Source organism: Ammospiza nelsoni, chromosome 7 (assembly GCF_027579445.1).
Source record: "Ammospiza nelsoni isolate bAmmNel1 chromosome 7, bAmmNel1.pri, whole genome shotgun sequence".
Taxonomy (NCBI): Eukaryota; Metazoa; Chordata; class Aves; order Passeriformes; family Passerellidae; genus Ammospiza; species Ammospiza nelsoni.
In genome coordinates this window covers 30,292,051-30,313,507 of record NC_080639.1, presented here as the reverse complement: position 1 = coordinate 30,313,507, position 21,457 = coordinate 30,292,051, and the positions used below count along the sequence as shown (strand labels likewise).

Here is a 21,457-nt window from a genome sequence, read left to right as displayed (position 1 = left end):
ATTGGGATGAATTAAAAGAAGGAATGAATGAAGTCAATGCAAACAGCGGTTTGGAAATAAAACACACAGAGAAGAACTGCTGGTGCTTGTGACACTTTGCTCTTTGAACACAGCACAGGGAGATGGCTAAGCAACTCGGAGACTTTTAACTGCACACTCAAGACTATCAGTCAGGCTTGTGGGAAGCTTTAATTCATTCAGCTTAAGTAGCAAAACCAGAACACCACTCACTGTCCCATATAACAGGCTCACACAATCTGCGTCTTGGTTTTCCGTTTGACAGCTCGGCAGGGAGCAGCTCTGTGAGGAAGCTTCCCTGTGATGCCAGTCAACAAGTTTATCAAATTTCAGGTGACAAAGTCACCACTACACTCTATCTGCGTCAGCAAGAAAGATGGACAGGAACTTGAAGTCTCAGAGAGCATCTGCTACACGGGAACAGGAGAGCTGGCTCCCTGCAGCACCCTGCCGAGGTCTCAGCCCTCTGAAGCTGTGCCGGTGCCTTGACCCAGACGCCAGCCTTCCCAGTGAGGCTAGTCCTAAGGAACTGATTGATTGTGACTTCTGAAGGGCCACACAGAGCCACCCACAGCTTTTATGGTGCTTACATCATTGCTCCTTACCAACAGCCTCCTTATGGAAAAAAAACAACTAATCCAGCTTTGCAGAGATGTGGAGAGGTGCCCTGCATAAAGTGCTTCATTCCCTTCTGCATCACTGAATTTCATCACAAACAGCTGTAAAAATGCTCTACCAAGCAACATGTCTAATAAACTTTCATTACAAAAGCCATCTTCGCTATTGCTGGGTGGTTACTTTCTTTTGGCTCCATCTTTCAAAGGAAGCAGGAAAAAGAAACACTTAAAACACAACAACAAGGATTAGTAGCAGAGGCTCTTTGATTCTGCAAAGGCTTTGTTGAATACAGGTGACCTGTTAGTGTATTTTAAGATGTCTGATCACAGACATTACCTGCCTGACAGTTTAGTATCTCCAGGACAAGTGACTGCAGGGAATATTCAGCAAACATCAGCCTTTCAATGTTTGCCTGGAGCTTGCCTTGCTGTAGGCTTGTCTTAGCCACACTGCCAGATCAAATTTTACAGCAACACAGCTCTGAGCAGCTACTGCCCTGCCATGAGCAGCTGGAACGCTCAAGCCTGGGTAATTTCTCTGATATTAAGACAAAGTCAGCTAAGATGCTGCCCTCTGCTCAGCACCTGCACCCTGGCAGGAGCTGTGCTCTGCTAATGAGGAGCTGAAGTTACTGCCAACATTCAAAGCATTTGACTCCTTCTTGCCTAAAGCTACGATTTTCCTTCTGCCGTCCCAGAAAGAATCCCTGTTGATTAATATTTATTTCATTTCCTAAAGAAATCTATTCAGCCTCCACACGCTTCAGCTGAGAGCGATGTCTGAACATTGTGTTGATCCTCAGAGTTCAAACTGTAGAAGGTACAAAGAATACCAGACTTGAGGCACTTCAATGGTATTCACTGTGAATCATCATTTTACATTGTACCACTCAGACACATTTGGATTTAAAATACATTTGCATTTCTAATTAAAACAGATTACCATTAGTAACTAAAGAATGTCTTAAATCAGAATCCCTGGGCCATAAAAGCTAATTGCACGATGCTAAAACTGGATTTCAAAAATATACATATTATACCCCCTGCAGGATTAATTAAGCAACATCTCTTGAAAAGAGTCCTCCAAAGTGTATTTATTCAGCATGCGGTGAAATTATACCAGTTGTGCAACGCTTCCCATGGCCTGCCTTGGCTCAGGCTCCTGTGGCAGCAGAGAGCTGGAGCCTTGTTCATCAGGGGAGCTCAGCATGGACAGAGTGGGTTCAGGACTGCAGTCCCTGAGCAGAGACACACATTGCAGGAGCAGGATTGTGGCTCTGGCCACAATCAGCCAGCACCCTGGAACGAGGTGATCTGGGGTACGTGCATGATGTGCTCCCCAGGACACGCAGGCCCACAAAGAGGCTGAAATCAACTGGTCAGTGTGAATCTGGAAGCTGTAACTGCTGATGAGCTGATGCTCAGTTCCTCACTGGCTTCCTACATGACCTCAAGGAAGGTTCTAAGTGCTGACTGAGCTGTAAAGTGCTTTCAGAGAGGCTATGGCTGTACCACATGAGGATGTGAGAAACCTCTGCTCACCAAAGCTGCATGTTCCTTCTGAAGGGATGGGGAAAACACCCAACAGAGTCTAAGAGGGTGCTACAGTCTGTAGCTGTAATTGTCAGCAAGCCTCAACTGCATGAAAAAGTGTCCTCAGAAGATTCAGCTATAACGGGATGTGCCACTCCCAGCTTTCTTCTGTGCTCTGAGCTGCTTCTTCCATGTGAAAAGTGAACATGGAAAAATTCTCAGAAAATCATGAAGACACCTCCACAGTCACTAAATCCAGTCTCTTATTATCATGGTCCACCACTTTCCCAAGTGTTTACTTCAATGTTTTCTTCTGCAAGTGAACACGAGACCTTTCCTCAAAGCTCACACCATAGACTGTACTTGTGCCTTCCTGTACACAGCAACTTTAAATTTCCATGTTTAACTTGCTTCCAATACAAAAGATAACAATCTCCAGAAGAAACCACCTACTGGTTCCTCAGGATGATGTTTGCTAATGGGTTCCCAGCAGCTCTGGCTCCCAGGCTTCACTCCCTTATGGAACTTCACAGCCTGGAATATCATTTTGCAGGGGATCCAAGATTTCAAAGCTGTTGAGCTGTCCCAGGACTTGCAATGGCTGTACCACATGGGACAGCCAAGTGCACTGGGGGGCAATAAGGGCAACAGGATAGCAATTACTGATTCATCATGTGGCAACACACAAAACCTGAGACACACTTTTTCCATTTCCCAGAAGCAGCCATGGTTTCTGTACAGTAAAGGAGCACCCACAACCATTGGGAAGTACTGGGAGGTCAGAGAAAAAAATCCAGTCAGAACTTTCTGCAACATAATCTTATGTGTGCTACATTATAAAAAGATAAATGACAAATATATATACTGAAGTGTATATAATGGGTTTCTCCCCATCAAAGAGAAGAACCCCTATGGCTGTTCTGTTATTAACTGCTGAAATTTAGCTTGCAGGTTCTATTTTTCATCTCATTAGAACTTCACTGGAGACATTTTCATATTTTGCCCTAATTATATGAAGGGAGCCCAGGTGATGTGTGTGATTCCGAAGTTCTCAGCCTGCTCAGGAGAGCACTGTGGGGCTGGTCCAGGACAGAGGCTGAGGGAATGCAAGGCAAGTCAAACTCAGCAGGAGACCCAATAGGGTGCATTGACTACCTTTAATTCAAGGGCTGGTTTGTGGTTCAGGATAAGCAGCCACATCAAACAACAGGAGCTAAGGGCAAACACATTAATTTTTGTTTTGTGGTTTTCCAATGGCAAAGAATGGTGAAGGGAGATGATTTCAAGCTTATCTCATAAGAGATAATCTCACTGTTTTCTAATGATTCTGAAGTCCTACTTGTGATCTATGCATCTTTTTCAATAAAACATCCAGATGTGCTTCTATAGTTATATTAAAAAGTAACTTCACATGACACAGAATTGTGTGATGCAATATTAGCAATTGAACTCTTCTGCAATAGCAACTGATGCAGTGGCTAAACTGGCAGAAAATTGGATTTCCTTACTGAAATGAAAACCACAGGATCTGTAGATCCCTGCTGTAATCACTAGCTGCCCAACCAATTCCTCTCTTTTGAAAAGAAATTGCAACTTTTGCCAAATATGAAAATGCTTTCATAAAGCCTGTTAACAGACAAGAATTAGACTGAAATGTAACAGTGCTCTGGTGTGCTTGAGAAGTATCCTGATGCTATTTTTAGAATGAAAACTTTGGAAGTTTGAGAGGTTTTAAGTTTGAAATGATAGATTAGTTTTCCTAATACACACACAAGTTTTAACAAGGTGTGTGCTGAAACATAACAGTTTGGGAAAAAACCCAAACAAAATCCTTCTGGGGTCATGTGAAATAACTGCCCTTTTTGTTTCACTTCAAAATGGAGAGATTTTATTCCAGCATCTGTGCATTGAATTCCTGAACAATACATCTATCTGGCACTTATTTTATAGGAAAACAGCATGTTTAATTACCCCACGTCTTCACACTGAGCAGGGAGAGTTACCCAAGCTATATTTTTCACAATTATCTGTTCTCTTTTCCTAATAATAAAGTCTCCTTTCTTCAGATTTTTGACAAGATGAATAAAGCCTTGTGGCTTCTTATATACTCCTTGGAGTAAAGGGCAAGTTTTGGAGCTTTGCCTGCATAAAAGCAAATCCCACGTTTCCTTAAAGCTGGACAAATTTATAAAAGTTTAAAACAACATAGCAATCTGAATAATAAGGATCCCCACCACATATTCACACCCAGACCAGTAACTGAAAGCTGATGTTCACAGAAGCTCTTGCTACCTCTTTTTCACACATGAATTAATATCTGAAAGTTTATTTTCTGTACCACTTCTGTTGTATCTTGTATATAACCACAGGTAGAGAGGCTGCAAGATCAGTCACAACAGGGAGACATGCAGCCAGAGGCTGAGGAGCCAGCTCGTATCAGGAGTTAGAGCTGCCTAGCAATTCATGTAACTTTCAAGAGAGAAAATAACAACATGTTATTGCTTGAATCTTGGAAACTGAGAGAAAGTTGCTAAAGCATCCCAGCACGGGCACTGACATGATAAACATTCGATTTACAGAAAGTGGCTGGTGGCAGAGAGCAGTGAGCACAGTGCAGCAACCAGCACTTCTGAAAAGCTCAAACATTCTGTGCTCTTGGACAGTTTGTTTTTGACAGTAATACGGACCCACTGAAAAGGTGACCTGCTGTATCTGTGAACAAGGTTCCTACCATCAAGAAGCCCTCCTGCAAACAGGTAAGATTTAACAGCACTAAGTAATCCTACAAGGAACTCGCTGTTACCCCAGCCTGCCAGCAGAGCAGTGGCCATGCTTCTCCTCTGACTGTCCAAACTCAGAGGTTACTCATCAGTCCCAGAACTTCTCCTGAACTCCTCCTATGTGTCATTGCCACACAAATGCTAAGATGTTCAGAATATTTACCACAGAACACTGGCATGGGGACTGTCAGTCACGCTTTTGGGACATGCTTAACTGAGAACTGTGTGTCAGGAAGGTGTAGAGCAGGTGTGAGAAAGCAGTTTCACACCAACAAAAAGAGTGATTTTTTTTTTTTTGCTAACAGTATTCACCTTGTCACGTTAATCCTGCTTGCTCAACTGAGCAGCATTTTCATCAACTCTTTTGTCCCTTCCAATAACTCTGTGCTGTGACCTATTCTGACTCCTGACTCAGCCTGCAGAGGTGGGAAAACACAGGATTTGGAAGAGATGTTCCTGTCATGGGCTAACCAGTTTTCTCTTAATAGAACTGGAAGGAAATAACAACAACTCTTGCAAACCTCTCCACAGCCATTTGCTCATGAATTTGCCAGGACAAAGAGCAGAGCTCAACTCTGGCATGAGAGGGAGGGAGACTGCCTACAGAGGACCAGAACACTTGATCCTCTTAACTTTGCTGAGATACAACTAATGAGCAACAGATGGACATCACCCAAGGAGTTTATTTGGGAAACCTAAGAGTTTCCTCATATTTCTCATTCAAGGAGGACCAGGAAGCTAAGCAAGCTTTGGTTGACACCCTTTATTTTACTATTGTTTTCTCCTCTGCCTCAATTTTGACAGAGCTGCTTTGGCCATGCATTCCATTATGCTTTACACAGTGCAACCAGGGCTCAGCCTGAAGTACTAAATAAAATATGTTCAAATTAGGAAATGTTATGGGCTTGAATATATTACTGCAGATCGCTCTCTTGCTACCACTCAGCACAAAGGTACCAGTTCCCTTAGCAAAGCTCTGCAGCTCTCTGTAACAGTGTCAGCACCTTCTATAAAAAGCACCATCAGATCTCACTTTTTACCTAATGAAGAAATAACTTTTATTAATGTGCTGTTGACAGCCCTTGTGATGATGCTGGTTTTCTGAACTTCCAGTTAAGGCTCTGTTTCTGCCCAGCTAGGAAGGACGTACCAGGGTGGCTGGCTGAGCCCCCTTCACTGCACAGAAGTCATCACCACTCTGTCAGGACAAGCTTTCTTTGTTCCTCTTACAGCAAAGATCCAGTAACAAACCAAAGATTTAGGCAAGAAGAGGAAAAGGAAGGAAGGAAGGAAGGAAGGAAGGGAGGAGAGAAAGAAAAAGAAGACAGTAAACCAGAAAATTGCAGAAAGAAGACTGAAAGTGTAGGAGATAAGACCAGCTGGAGGGACAGGGAATTCAAAATAAGAGCTTTACTAGGAGCTTAGCACAAACAGAAACCCACTCAACCCTTGAAAGGCTTAACACACTGAGATTTAAGGTTTGACTTTCTTTTGGTCTGAAATCAGCAGTTTGCATATAACCAACAGCCTGCTCAGAAGAGCAACTGATCGAGGAGGGAGAGGATGTGCTCTTTATCAAAGCCAACACAGCGCATCCCTTTAAATCCATCCTCCTGGTTTCTGGCTACCCTCAAGTAGAAAGCTATTTGCTTACCTGAAGCCACACTGCAGCAAAATGTTACCCATCTGAACTCGAAAGTTACTCTTAAAATTGATTACTTTTAACCACAGACCCTTTTCTTTGTCTGTACCTGGTACACTCACAGCCAGCTCAAGTCCAGCAGATGGGAACTTCTGTCTCTTTGTGCTTAAAGAAAAGCATTTCCTACACCTTGTTTGTGCTTTCCACCCTCCTGGTGTCCCTTAGGGCAGTGAGATCCCAGCATGCTCCAGTTTGGGCTGGAATTGAATGAGCTGAACTACTGCAAAAAATGTCCTCTAAATAAGGCCCTGGGTTTAAGGCAGCACACAGAATTTAATTTCCAGGTTAAATCTGAGACACTGGTAATCTTTACAGCTCCCTGTGCATCAGAGCCTGGAATTTAGTCTCCAAGGCCCATGTTCCCACTCACTGATCAGCTTCAGAGCCTGTGCAGAAGGTAGGGCAGAGGAATGGCACTCACACACTGGACTTAGCTCTGTGCTTAAAGACAGCAAAGTTTTGATCTTCTCACACCCAAGGCATGCAGCTACCCATTTGCTTTGGAAAAGACATTTCACAAAGACGGAATCCCTCCCATCTATTTTTTCCCCTCTTTTCCCTTTTAAAACAATTTCTAATCTGAACCACACAGATAACTGAGGAGATAGACCTCAAGTAAAAAAAAAAAAAAAAAAAAGTATATTCAATTGCAAATCCTAGGCTGATTTCTAAGGAGAGTTCAATGACTTTCTAGCTATGAGAAGACCATCAGAATTTGAACCCTCTTACCAGGGACAGTTTTACAGCATTAAGAAGCATTCTGTTACACTAAGTCACTTTGCACTTCTGCATTTAGGAGATACAGCAAAAAGCCTTGCTTGCACACTCTTGGCTTAGTAAGGCCACTGTCCCAAAGGCTATGCAAGTGTGCTGCTCCTCACTTACCCCTTTTTATGGCTGAAAGCAAGTGACAAACTCTGGCTGGGAGGCACTCCTATATTAGGATTCATATCTCTCTATACTGCAGAACAGAGAAGTACTCCTTATTTAGTTCCTGCAGGCGACTATCAGAGTAAGAGCAAAACTGCAAATGCTATTGTCACTGGCTTGCTCTGGATGGATCCCAACAGCTCTGTACATGGGCAAAGCCAACAAGATCAGAAACTCACCAAGAGAAACAAGCAAAAAGCAGCATCTCTACTGCTGCAATAGACAGTGGAATACTAATGCAAAAGAGTTTGAGTCATCTGTAAAAATCCTTCAGAGAAATGCCCAGTTACACAAAACTTACGTATTTCATGATGCACAGGGGACCTTGGGTTTGGGTTTTTTTCAGCTCTGCATTATTGCTGCTATTTAGGAGCTCAAGCATCCACATCACTTGGAAAGCAATGATGCAGCTCATACCAACTATTTGAGCACAAAACCTGTGTTTGACACAGAATGCAGGCTCATCTTCCCTATTTCTCTCACTGGACAGTTCTTACTCACACACCAAAACCTACTGATCTGCTGCAAAAGATCAAGATACATCAGGCACTGGCACCAGGAAAAGGCAGAGTCGAATTTCCAAAGAAAAAGGTAAGGTCACCTATGGGGCAGCACTGAGAACAGCTCTGAGATGCTTCACACCCATCTTTAATACAAACTACATTCACCTATTTGCACTGCAACACTGAGATCAGTGAGGAGCCCTCGGATGAACAGTGTGCCTCCAGGTGATCACTGACAACACAGAATACACGAAGTTAGAGCTTCAAAGCTCTGGTTGCCACATGAAAACACCTCCAAGCTCAGTGGGAGAAGCTGCCAACAAAGACACACTGATGCTGTAATCTGGGGCACCTGAATCCCTTCTCAAATGTCAGGTTTGGTACTTGCTTAAATTTAGGGAGTATTTCCACCATCTCTGTTTTTCTATAATAAACACAGCACAACAGAGAGCCTTTTAGAACTTTTTGCCTGAAGTTTACAACCAAGGATAAGAAAGAAGTAAATCAATCTGTATCACAAAACACCTTTTGTTACCAACCCAGTAAAGGAGAACTGCAAACACAGTTAACATTTCAACTGGAGACGGAAGAGCCAGCTGTTTCCCCTTCCCCCTTCTAGAGACCTCTGTAGGCAGGACAGGCAGCAGGGAGATTTTAATCCCTTAGAATCAACATTTTCAAGACCAGAGCTCTGTCAGAGAGCTTGAATACTGCTCCAGCCTGCTGCATGGGCCAACACATTAAAGCAGGGGCTGTCCAAGGGACTTGGCTTTCCCACTGGTTTAGTACTACGAGCTTTCTGCAGGCAGCCCTACCCCTAAACCAGATTGCATGTTCCTTCTTAAAGGCTGCAAAACAGCGGGGTGCTGTGCACTGACCTCAAGAATCACTTCCTTGCCGTGAGGTTGTGAGTCGTGAGTTCTCCCCAGGCTAAAAGAAATCACATGTTAGAAGTAGTGGCAAACTCCATCACCAACTAGTTTGCTGCTGTCACCACACAAGTGTGACTAATTCAGTAACTGGGAAAAGAGAACTCCTGCACTGCAAATGTGTGCCTCAAGAAACCAGCAGGCCCACCCGTCCTCAATGTCATCTTTATCTGCTCTTTATTTGGGTTCCAGAGTCTTTCACCAAAAGACTGCATGTGAAAGCTTTAGTTATTAAAAAAAAAAAAAAAGGCACAAAACAAAAGCCAAGTTTTGTTCAAGATATTTTCCTTGGCCATCCAGAGAACAGGAAACATCGAGATACCACAAGTAGATCTTTGAAAAACCTCACATTATCCAGAACAAGTCCAAGAGCCATATCACAGCATAAAGACTGCAGGCTGAGAGACCTTCAGTCAATGCTTCTGAGCTGTGCTGCTCCACATAAAAGCCAGATTTTGATTTTATTTTTACAAGGCACTCCAGCTGCCCTGGCTTTCCCACATCTCTCTCAGCATTTCAGCTCAGCCAGCTTCCCCAGACCTTCCCCCATCACCACTCAGAGATTTGTGATCTGTGAGAAACAGATGTTCTCAAAGCATTTTGCTCCTACTGGAGCTCAAGAAAGACCAGAAAGGAAAAGGGAGAAAAAAAAAATAATTTAAGCAAATATTTCTCCCCGCCCTACTGACCCTAGAGTCGCAGAGAGTTTTCTACGAGCAATGCTAAAATGTACAACTATACTGTAAAACTATATATATATATATATATATATATATATATAGTGTAAAACTGTATCAGTTCCTGCCCTCTCGCTCTCGGTGCCCGTTAGGCTCACCCGCCGCTGTCCCTGAGGCCAGGGCACCGCTGTCCCTCTGTGCCCGGTGCCGGGGGCACCGCTGTCCCTCTGTGCCCGGGCCGGGGGCACCGCTGTCCCTCTGTGCCCGGGCCGGGGGCACCGCTGTCCCTCTGTGCCCGGTGCCGGGGGCACCGCTGTCCCTCTGTGCCCGGGCCGGGGGCACCGCTGTCCCTCTGTAACCGGGCCGGGGGCACCGCTGTCCCTCGCTGTCCCTGAGGCCGGGGGCACCGCTGTCCCTCTGTGCCCGGGCCGGGGGCACCGCTGTCCCTCTGTGCCCGGTGCCGGGGGCACCGCTGTCCCTCTGTGCCCGGGGCCGGGGGCACCGCTGTCCCTCTGTGCCCGGGCCGGGGGCACCGCTGTCCCTCTGTGCCCGGTGCCGGGGGCACCGCTGTCCCTCTGTGCCCGGGCCCGGGGGCACCGCTGTCCCTCTGTGCCCGAGGCCGGGGGCACCGCTGTCCCTCTGTGCCCGAGGCCGGGGGCACCGCTGTCCCTCTGTGCCCGGGCCGGGGGCACCGCTGTCCCTCGCTGTCCCTGAGGCCGGGAGCACCGCTGTCCCCCGCTGTCCCTCTCGGTGCCCGGGCCCGGGGACACCGCTGTCCCCGGAGGGACGCTGCCCTGCCGAGGACCCCGCTGAGCCCCCGAGCCCCGCAGCCCCCCGGGCCAGGCTCGCTCCCCACACGCGGGCCCCACCGACCTGTGCAGGAGCAGCAGCAGCACTTCGCCAGGAGCAATCCTACACCGGAGCGGGCGGGATAGCCGCGCCTGCCCGCTTTCATGCTGCCTTCGGGCTGCTCATGGCAAGGAGCCACCGGCCCGCTCGCGAAAAACAACGAAACAAATAGCACTAACAATAAAAAAAAGGCTCTACAGAACCAGAAGGCAGAGAGCTGCGCGCGGGCAGGAGCAGCGCGGCAGAGCCGCTGGCCGCGGCACCGCGCTCCCCCCGGGCCGGGCGCTGCTCGGGGGCGGCGCCTGCGGCGGGGGCGGAGCGCGGCCGGGGAGGGCCGGGGGGCTGCGGCCGCACCGCGATCCGCCGGCGCTTGGAAGGGAAATAAAAAGAGTTTTGGGGAGGGAGAAATGCAGAACTGCGGTATCCGAGATGGAGAGCGAGAAATAAAAAGTGCCCCGGAGGAAGTTTGCTAAAGTTCTGATACGTTGCGGATGGGGGGGTTCCACCAAAGGCTTTAAAAGGCAAAACTTGTATTGCCGTGGGGTTTTTTTAAACTTCACAATGTTCTTGGCTTCCCTCCCCGCCCCCAGTGCCATTCCTTAAGCATCTGACAGCTAAAACTCTTTACAACTGGCTGAAAATACTGCCCAGCGGCGGTGATCCCAAGGGTTCTGCCTGCTTCCTGCAGCAGCAGAGCTGCCCGAAGCACTGCGGAGGGAATAATGCCTCCCCTTCTGACACACGGACAGACACCCGAGATCAGAGACACAGCTTGTTTTGGAAGGTGCCAGCCTGTTGTGTTAGGATTTCCCACCTAAAGCACAGAAAATTGGAGGTGCCAAAAACATCCCGAACCTTGCTGGAGGCAGCTGGTAGGAGAGGTCGGGCAGGATTCCAGAGCAACAGCATCATAGTTTTGCACTCTTGCATCAAAAGCTGAACAAACCCAACAAGCTCCTTCTCCCAGGCAGACACAGGTTTGAGAGGGATGAGCAGAGGGGAGATGTGCCGTGCTCTGTGCCACTGTGTGCCAGGGCTTCAGCCCGAGCAGCACAGCTCTACTGTGCTGCTGATCTGGCCTAAGGCTTTTGGCAATGGCTTTGGGGTAAGCGCCATTCCCAGGGGAGCAAAAGCCATTTCTGGACAGGAAGAGAAGGTTGGAGCCATGGCAGAGTGCTCGCAAACCCACCTCAGGGTGCTCTTGTCCGGGGGCAGACCTGCACTCAGTAATTCCATGGAACCTTTGGGTGGGATCGTGCAGACCCCAAGGACTCCTGGCAGGAAGATCCCAGTACCTGGTGCCAGGAGAGCGACAGAGGAGAAACTGAGAAACTCCCTCCACCACGCTGGCAAATATGAAACCTTCCTGCTTCGCTTCTGGCTGCTCTGCAGGAACTGTTCTTTGACTACAGCCGCACTGGAAGGACTGACAACCTCGTCACACGCCTGAAGCATGCACAATTTCTTGCCAATGCCCTTGAGCACCAAGGTGTTTTCAGTACACGAGAACAAAGGGCTCTGTAACTGTTTCCCATTTGCTGTGTGTTGTGTCTTTCTTTGACTTGGGTCTTTGCCTATCTGGGAGCTGCAAGGGAATGTCTCGAGGGTGCACTCAGGGCTCTTGTGCCTGTAGTGGGGAGATAATATGTCACGCATGAAGCAGAAACCACAGCTGCAGCCAGAGAAGGAAAAGGTGGGCTGGGAACCAGCTGGGACACCCTCACCTTCTGCACCTCTTCTTTCTGTGTTAGTGCCTGCCATGGCTCTCCAGGCAGCAGCTCAACTCAAATCCTCTGGGTGATTCAGGAAACTTGCAGCAGGGCTCTTCTGAGCAGGCAGCTCCTCACTTCTCTGCTTTCTACTTTGAGCTGCATCTCTCTTTTCTAACCCCCCCTTGCACAGCATGGGCTCTTGCCCCATGGGCTGGCTGCCCCCACCTGATCCCAGCCTGCTTGGTGCAAACAGAAGAGGGGTAAGGGCTTCACTGGCATTTCCCTGCTCATGTGGCATCTGCCCAGACCTGCAATACAGCACCTGAGGCAGGAGCAGGCCATACACAGAGCCTGGTTTGCCAGATCCCAGCTCTTGGTTGGTTTTAAAAATGACCTTAAGAAAACCTTTAACACTCCTCACATTTAAGAAACCAAGAAACAGCCTAAGCTGTTCACCTCTAGCATGCCACCTCTAAATTCCCATGACTCCTGGAAGAGTCCACCCTAAGGAGCCGTGTGGATCTCTTCCAGCTCAGCGTGTTCTGTGATTCTGTGTGAGCCTGGCATGCTGGGGGGAGCTTGGGGAGCCGGGGGGAACTGGGCTGATCAGTGCCATCAGCTGAGAGCCAGGGTGGTGGAAAAACATGGAGAGTGTGCCAGCAGAGACACCACAATAACCCTGCTAAGTTATGAACTTCACTAAACCATGGACATGGAGTCTGAGACTGTGAGAAGGGTTGGGAAGCAAGGTTGCAGCTCTTGTAATTGCAGCCAAACTTTAAAACATAATTAAGGTGCAATTTCAGGTCTTTAAAAAACCTCCTTCCCTAATTAAAACAGAATTGAAGTAATTATTGTGGGAGGAAGCAAGCTCTGCCCCTCCCCAGTCTACAGCTCCAGCAGTGTTGTGAAGATTATCTGTATAAAGTTGCTCTTTAGAAACACGAACATCCACACAAACTCACTGATGAATGATACATGGAATAAATATTTCACAAAATAAGGCTGAAAGCAATTTTCCTAATAACCACACCATATCAATTAGCTCCTATAAAGAAGAGGAGGAGACATGCTGTGGGCAGTCTAGTTCAGCTCCAGCCCTAGCTGGGAAAAACATCTGTCAGCAGCAGCAAATTGGCACTGTGCTGCCAACTGCACTGATTCTTTAGCTTCAAGTAGGGAATTCAGCCTTTGGGAAGTAGAAATATTGCAGACATCGTGTGGGGGATGGAAATCTGTACAGCCCACTTGCCTGAGGTGAAGGGCAAAGAGCTGCTTGTCTGGGACTAGAAGATTTTTGGGCAGGATGAATCTATGTGTGACTGTGGTGAATGAATTATCAGTATGTCACCTGAGTAAGAAAAGATCCCTGCCCCTGCTCTAACCTATGCCTGAGTGAAAGAATAGAGTCATAGAATGGTTTGGGTTGGAAGGGACCTTAAAGGTCATCTTATTTCAACTTTGCTGCCATAGGGAGGGGCACCTTACACTTGATCAGGTTGCTCAAAGTCCCATCCAACCTGGCCTTGAACACTTGGCAGCCACAATGTCTCCAGGCAATGTTCCCATGCCTCACCAACATCACAGCAAAGAATTTCTTACCAACATCTAACTTAAATATCTCCTTTTTTACTTTATACCATTCCCCCTTGTCTTATCACTATCTGCCCGTGTAAAAAGGCACCCTCCCTCTTTGCTATAAACCCCCTTTACTGGAAGACTGAGTCACAGGAGTTCTTTAAGGAAACATCTCCTGGAAACACACTCTAAATGCTCCAATCATTACCTGCAGTGGAGTGAACAAGAGAATTTTATGGCCCTGGCTGGCTGCATCTGAAGCTAAGTCTATTAGCGGTGTGCCTGCACCGTGGGCTGTGCGTGCTGCCCTGCCCTACACCCACGATGAACGGGAAGTCATCTCAATCCAGTGTCAGGATGACAAGGAAAATGCTTCTGTCTACTCTTAAACACTCCTTTAGAAATTCCCCAGGCATATGAGTTACTTTCATATGAAATCTGAGATGGTCTGTAAAAAGTACTGTTGTTGTAGAGGGGAAATAAGTTCTAATAGTTTTACCCAGCCTTCCTCAGAAAAATTTGGGGTAGAAGATAGAGAACAATTTTTTTCACTGCTCTCAGTGCTCCCTCACACCTTCAGCAGCAATTTTATTTTCTTAATTTATGAACTGAGGGACCTATCTGAAGGAAACAAAAGACAAAATAATGAGGGGATGTAAACTGGCATGGCTTCATTTTGGGTCAACACAAATGCAGTGAAACACGCCTGGCCCAGATTGCCCTGGAGGTCTGTAATGCAGAACAGCAGTGACAATATTTCTCCCATAGTAACAGGTGCTGTTTCCTTCTCCCCATCACATGCACAGGGAGATGAATAATGTAATAGCTGTCAGGAGCATCTGTTCATTACTTATGCAAGTCAATCCTACGTTGTGCTTTAGGGTGTAAAGTGATCTTTGCAGAAAATCCATCCCTATGGACATCACTATCATGGAATAAGATGTACTATGGTTGATTTATTTTTTTAATCCAATGGAGCTTAAGTATTAGCTACTCCTTTCTTAGGGAGAAATTGCAAACCAACTATCTAACAGAAATAACTGATGGATGGCAAAAGGAAGATGGATTTGTACAGTTTTAAAAACATAATTTAAATATTTGGTGTGCCTTGCAGTGTCAAATTCAGATAGTGCAAATACATGCACAAAATTCAAGTTTTGTTAATAGGGACCTTTAGGTACCTCTACAGAGCAATTCAGAAGGTGCAGGCAGGGCATGGATGTTCTGAAAACCAGTGCAAACCACCAGGATTTAGCAGAACTTGTTTTTGGATTATGGTCTTGCTTCAGTTCATGGAGAAATCAGGACTTACACTGCAGCTTCAGGAGCCCAGTAGATGCTGGTTTCATTACTCATTCTGTCACTTGCTTTCTGGGTGACTTTAGGGGAAAAAAATTACCATTTCATGCCTCAATTTTCCTATGTGAAATAAAAGGATATCAGCATTTCACATTCCCTTTCAAGTGGTCTGAAACACAGATTAGACATCCTACACTGAACAACAAGAAGAGCTGTCATTGTTAGCTGTGTCTTGAAATGAGTGTGACAAAATATGTCCCTGGCACTATTGGCCTTTGGAATCAGTATTAAAAAGCACCTTGATCAATATATCTTGCCTGCAAATGCTACTTGCAAAACCAGGTAAATCTGAACAACTGGAGGGAAACAGATTGGCAGAGTGAAGCAGTCCTTGCTCAACCAGCACATTTCAGTACATTATTCTTGGCTCTGACTCCAGCTATTTTCAACAGCACTAAACATTCATTAGATTAAATCAAATGAACCACATTCTTTAAAAATAGCCAGAGCCTTGTCGTGCCAGTTGGAAAAAACAACAAGTTTATTGGGTACTAAAACAGATAAAATAAATTAAAAATAAATAAATAAATGGAGTCATATTCCCTCCTGGTGCAAGAGAGCACAACTCCAAGGAGAGGTTCTTGGCTCCTCAGTTCAGCACAGTGGTAGGCAAAAAAGGAACATTCTCAACTAGCTAAACCAAACAAATTAAGAAGAAATATAGACAGTCCAGCACAACCTCCACACTGAACTGCAATGTAGGCATATGTTCAGCAAATGTTAGGATATATCATCCTTATCTCTCTGCTGTGGATGTCAGAACGGGGTGGATTTATGGCAGCTTAGAAGAGTTGCCATGACCTAAGAGCATCCTGGCACACCAACTGTACTGTAAAGCAAAGGCCACAGCCAGACCCGTGTGCTCTGCTGTGATGGACCTCACCTTTACACGCTGCTCACCCACCTCTCCCAAACATCACAAGCCCCCCACTGGCACCAGCCTTTCTTCCTTATTTACCATCCATCTTTTCTCTTTCTCTGCATTCTATGAGGAAGACAGACCTACAGAAGGAGAGAAGTTCCTTGGAGTCTTATCCCTGAAAATATCTTATAAAGATCATCAAGTAAAGGTGGATGACTGTAGAGAAGACCACAGAATAAGATACACATATTTGCTTTCATGTGATTCAGTCTGTTTCAAGAGAATTTAGATTTTCCCCCCCAAATACTCAGGTAGGTACAGCCCTGGATAGTTTCACCTGCTTTTGGAGCAGAATACACCTGCAGAACACATTTGCCCCTTCAACCTCCAGCCTAACTCTGCATCTCAGAGATCTCAGAACAGATTCCTGCATTGTCCAGTTCCACAGGACCAATTCCCCTCGATATACAGCTCCTTCCTAAGCAGTAACTATTTGCTGACAGTGAGAAAACAGTTACAAGCTGGTGTAAGTACAGCCCCGTTACCGTCCTCCCTGACCTCACTGTAGGCTCACCTGCCCCTGGACTGGCTCTGTTGCTTCAGCAAGGTCTTGTGTGAGCAGAGAGGACTTCTCTGACCTGCCAGCAGCACCAGCAGATGAGTTATGCTGAGAAGAGGCTGCAGCAAAGAGCCTCACCTCACAAACCAGTCTGACCTGGGAGGCCCCGTAAGCGAAACCACACACCACACTGTGTTGGTACAGTACCCATTGGCTGCTGGGGAGCTGTGCTGGATGGTGAGCACATCCTGAATGAGCTGCTGGTCAGAATAAAACCCCAGCCCTTCAGCAGAAAAGAGGGAAATAAAAATTTAAAGCAGGTTTGTGTTTGTTTCCTGAAGCACTTATCTCCATTAGAACAGAGACATATCTTTGGGAGTTACAGCAATACCCAATGACAGAAGACAAGAGGCATTAAAGTGCTGCCTTTTGGATGTTTTGGCTCCTGTTTTACTGTGCTGGGCCTCGGTGGGAAATCAGGAGCCTATCTCAGCCCATCACAGTCTGCTTCCCAAGACAAACAGGAGCCTCGCCCACTGGGGCATGACAAAGGTGAGTTGTTCTAGCAACTACAAACTAACAGTGTAACAAAAATATTCCCAGCCTGCTTGTCCCAACTTGCCTGAGGTTGTTCTGTTTGGATGGTAGAAGCCACAGCGGATTTTCCTTTAAATGCTATTTCTCTTTGTTTAGAGTAAGTTGTTACCTGTTTTTGTTTGTTTGTTTGTTTGTTTGTTTGTTTAATGGAAGACTATTCAGACTATTTTCCTGGGATGTTCTGCAGCAAATTGCAAGTTCTGTTCATCTCCTTTCCCCCACCCAGGACCCAACACAAACAGGGTTTAAATCAAGCTAAAAGAAAAATTTAAAAACTGGCACACAGTATTTGCTGCTTAGGGGGAAATTTTCTCTGTTTGGCCCATCTGGAGGAACTGTACTCAAATTAAAATAAAATTCAATGTCACTATTGTAAAAGCTTATATTTATTTGGGCCAAATTACTGCATTAAGTGTATTTTCCACTTCCCTTTTATTCCAAGGTAAAAAGAATGCAGAGGAGTTCTTACCAGGCAATGTTTAAGATGGCAAAGCTTTCTGATTTACAACACCAGATCTAAGACAAGCATAAAAGAATCTGTAAAGCTGCTATTGAAACTTATGGTGGGTATAAATAACAAGGGCACACATAACAAGCAGCCTGCTGTGCAGAGAATTGAAAAAAAGAGTAGTTTTAAAGCTATTTTTATCATCTGGTGGAATGACTAGCTAGAAAACAACCCTTCTTTTTTCAGTGTGGAGCACCTCTGCCTGCTTTCATTCTTTGGTGTCCATTAACCAGTAGTTAGGATATTTTGAGGATGTTAGCTCTCGGACAGGATTTCTACTGATGTTCTGTTCTGAAATGTGCTCTTGGGAATGCCAGTCCAGCACTGAAAACTCTGGAAATCCCCCTTCTGCTAGGTACCATCAGACATTGCCAAAAGCTGCATTTCTACACACTGGAATTTCCAGTCACCACAAGACAGAAAACCCTCTAGGTCTTTCTGCAAGAGGGACAAGTACATGATGCCATGGAGTACTTTTTAATTCCTATATTCAGGCAATCTCTTGGTATGTAACAGTTCCACATTACATGATAGTTCCATGAGCACTTTGAGTTGTCAAGAGCCAACAGTCCTGCCAAATCCCTGTGGTGCCTTTTCTGTCTCTCCCAGGTGCCTGCTCCTTCCTGCTGCTTCCCCTGTGCCAACAGAAATGTTTGTGCAGCTTAACACTGAATCTGATCCGCAAGTGGATCCAGGTTAAAATTAACCTAGTGGGGAAAAAAGGTTTGTTTTAGCCCAGATTGTTTCCTTGATCTGCCTTCATTGTCCTTTCAGCATTGCTCAGATTTCACTGCAAAAGCCTCAAGCTCTGTGGCTCTTGCATTGCCTGTGCTGCTGTGCTGTCTCCTGGTCTGGGTGTTCCACTGCTATGCTAGATCCTGGCTGCTCAGGTAGGCACAGGACACATTCCTGATGCTCAGGGAGGTTCAGCCTCCTGCTGTGAGACAAAATGGGTTCTTCCAGCTGGCTGACAATCTTCTGCTCTGCCCCTAGCGCTGCTGAGCTCAGCCCTGTCTCTGTTGTGCCTGTGTGTCCCGTTTTATGATGGCAATCAGAAACTGATGGGAGAGGAATGAGCATTTTTGCATTTTTATGTGCAGAAAGGCACATCTTTGGAATAATGAAAGGCTGCAGCAGATTGAACATTGCAGAAGGTGTCGAGCTGCCAGGTGAAGGCTGTGTCCCAGCAGATATCCTGTGGAGCAGCACTGAGTGTGCACAGCACAACCACAATAGATCTGTCTGGACAGATGTGCAATGGCCATGAGGGTTACAGGGTGTAAAGCCTGAACTGCCTTCACCAGCCATCCATGCACAAAGCTTTTTTCAATAAGCTTTTTCACAGGTCACATTGGCACCAACAGCACCCCAGTTTCTTCACCCTGCATGAAACCTAATTTGACTTTTCTAGTCAGTGAAAGGAAGAATGTTCTTATTTCACTGAACAGGAGTCCTGCAGAGTTAATAAGTTCTTTGGGGCTTTTCTGAAGAATGCTATTTTGTTCTTAAAGCCAGAATATGCTCCCTGGTAGCTAAATGCAATTCCCACAGATTTCCAAAGAAATTGGATGTATGTTCCTTGGCAAAATGCAGCTATTAACTTAAAATCCTGAAGATGCATGAAATCTAAAGAAAATAGTCTTCTTTGAGACTGTACCCAGCTCTTTATTTTCTCTAGAAAATAAAGACCTTGGTACAGTCTCAAAGAAGTTAAACTGAACTGTACAAAGACCTAAAAATACCTTTTAGAAGTGTATCTTGAGTTCAAATATTTTGGTGTTCCTCCCTAGTCTAGGAAATAGAAAAATGCCCTTGAAATATGATCACTGGGTGCTACTGTTGAACTTGTAATCTTTTTGGCTTGCAAAAGCAAAGGGCAATAAAAAAACCTGTCATTTGGCATCAGGCAAATGTTATCAGTGAGAAGAATGGAACATGAGGTTCACCTAATGAAAACGGGAATCACCAATAATCATGAGCTGCAAATTGTCTTGCTAAGGAGAAGTCAGGGCTGCTTTATCTGTGAAGTGTTGGATAGTGTATGACTACTGTTTTTCTTGGAAGGCACACATTCAGTGAGGCTGGAGGCCATCCCAATCTTTCCTGCAATATGCAAACAATTATCTCTATGCTGTGTAAAATTTAATTTGTATCTTGCAAACTCTGCGAAAAAAAAAAACGAACTTATTCAACTGCATTACAGTTCTGCAGAATCAATGAATGTTCAATGCATATGAAGAATATATGATACAAATGTAAAGTAGCATCTTCTAATAAATGCTTAGGACATCTGAGGAAAAGAATGGTTTAACATCTGTTTTCCTGTTCTGGATTGTGAGAGATTTATTTAAACAGATTTAAGGAAAATGCAGTCAAATATGGACTCTGCCTTCAAGAAAAGAAAAGTACAGTTCTGGAGTTAAAGACAACATTTTTATAAAGAAATAATATTCTTTATGAGACCAGCTAATAGGAATTGGAAAAGATACACTGGCATTTTTGTTCTAGACTTTTAGATCATCATAGTTGCAATAACATTAACTCTACTTTATAAAATTTGGGATTAATCTGAACTAAGCAAATTTGACATTGTTTCAGGCTCTTTTGCAAAGTGTGTAACCTGGGAATAAATGCTCTGGCAAAATGCTTGCATATTTGACAGGAAAATCAGGCTTCTTGTGTCAGGATCACTATATCAAATCTGTGCAGTGTGCTGAAGCAGATACACAGAAACATAATTTCTGTTACTGGAAATTCATTATTTAATACACATGTGCTTTGCATCACGGTTTTCCTGTTTCCAGCTCAGACCAGTCAGGGAAATGGGATTTTTAGCAGAACTAGTTCACTTCAAAACATGCTCATAAAATAGCTGTTTAAGATTAGCAACAGAAGGATCAGCCCAACATTACACAGGCCACATTTAGGATTAGTCCCTTTAACTGTCTGGAAGCTGAAAGAGTGGGGAGGCAACATTTTGGGGAACACAAAATCATCAGTCATTGGTATTTTTCTTACTGCAATTCTTGCAAGGACCAGTAGTTATAGGTTCAATCTTTGTGATGGTGCTGTTGAAAAGTACATCCACAGTTTGACATTAAGTAGGGGTGTCAGGCCTGAACCCAGAACCAGCAGTTTACTTTTCCTTCATGCTTAAACTTTTAAAATTTCAGGGAAAAGGATCAGGCAGTAAGTTACACAATATTGAGCAAAGCAGAAAACCCTGAGGAACACAAGAAGTGGTGGTGCACTGAAGCTGGTTACACAGCAAAAAGCCCAGGCAAACAGCTCCCATCCTACTCTTCACCCTGCAGTCCTAGATGGATTATGGTTCAATGTCCATCTGTGAAACTGCTAAATTTAGTCTGTGCTCAGAGGAAACACAAGACGCAAGTCATGCACATGCTCCTGCTGATCTTTGAGGATGACCTTCCTGTCAGCTCCATGGGCCAAGTGCTGCACAGCCACCCCCCCTCTCACCACACTACTGTATTTTAAGACACTTGAATAAATACAGAGGAAATAGACTTTACCCAAGGAGCTGTTTTTATACCCTTCCTCTGGGTGCTTGTTTTTCACTGCTGGGGCAGAGGTGTGGGGAGGCTCTGGCTGCTGTCTTTGGGTCAGAGCTGGTGTAAAACCTGGTGGTACAAACTGAACTGCTGAACTACTTGCTCAGGTGTTTCTGCACTGCACTGAGGCACTGCAGTTCCCACCAGGAGAAGAAACAGAAGGTTCCTTTGC

The 21,457-nt window shown here is 45.4% G+C and overlaps 1 protein-coding gene across 2 annotated transcripts in view; it reads right to left on the bottom strand.

Moving 5' to 3' along the window:
- KALRN (kalirin RhoGEF kinase) overlaps positions 1-21,457 on the bottom strand; it is a 466,317-nt gene that overhangs the window by 65,241 nt on the left and 379,619 nt on the right. The gene's annotated exons all lie outside the window — the stretch shown is intronic.